At 47.0% G+C, this 453-nt stretch overlaps 1 pseudogene; it reads left to right on the top strand.

Moving 5' to 3' along the window:
- The window catches only part of LOC119591075, a 12204-nt pseudogene that overhangs the window by 6308 nt on the left and 5443 nt on the right, over positions 1-453 (top strand).

Raw genomic sequence — 453 nt, forward strand, 5'->3', positions numbered from 1 at the left:
CAACTGCACGTACCTGGTGAGCCCCAACTACCCGAGCACGTACAACGAGGCCCAGACGTGCACTATGACCTTCACCAGAAACGCCAAACACGTGCCAACTGCGACTCGACTTTGAAGAGTTCATGAGCACACAGCCAAGCAATCTCGGTGAGTGGCTGTCCTGATTTACTGTCACCCCGCTTAGTTATGTTTGTAAATGGACAGTTACAGTGAACAAGCCTTGTTCATGAGAGCCACATTGGTCAGCAGCGGTTGAATGAATTTATGTAGACCATTGAGAAACTTTAATTTACATTTACTGAAATCACATATGAATAACGCCATCTATATGTCCGGAAAGTCATGCAAATAGACCTTTCAGGCGTGTGCCAAGAGGATCAGTTCACGGTCACGGGGAGCGGAAGTTTGCTTACCTGTGCGGAAACAAACCTTCAGAACCATGGCATTGTAAGT

This window comes from Penaeus monodon, chromosome 28, assembly GCF_015228065.2.
Source record: "Penaeus monodon isolate SGIC_2016 chromosome 28, NSTDA_Pmon_1, whole genome shotgun sequence".
Lineage (NCBI taxonomy): Eukaryota > Metazoa > Arthropoda > Malacostraca > Decapoda > Penaeidae > Penaeus > Penaeus monodon.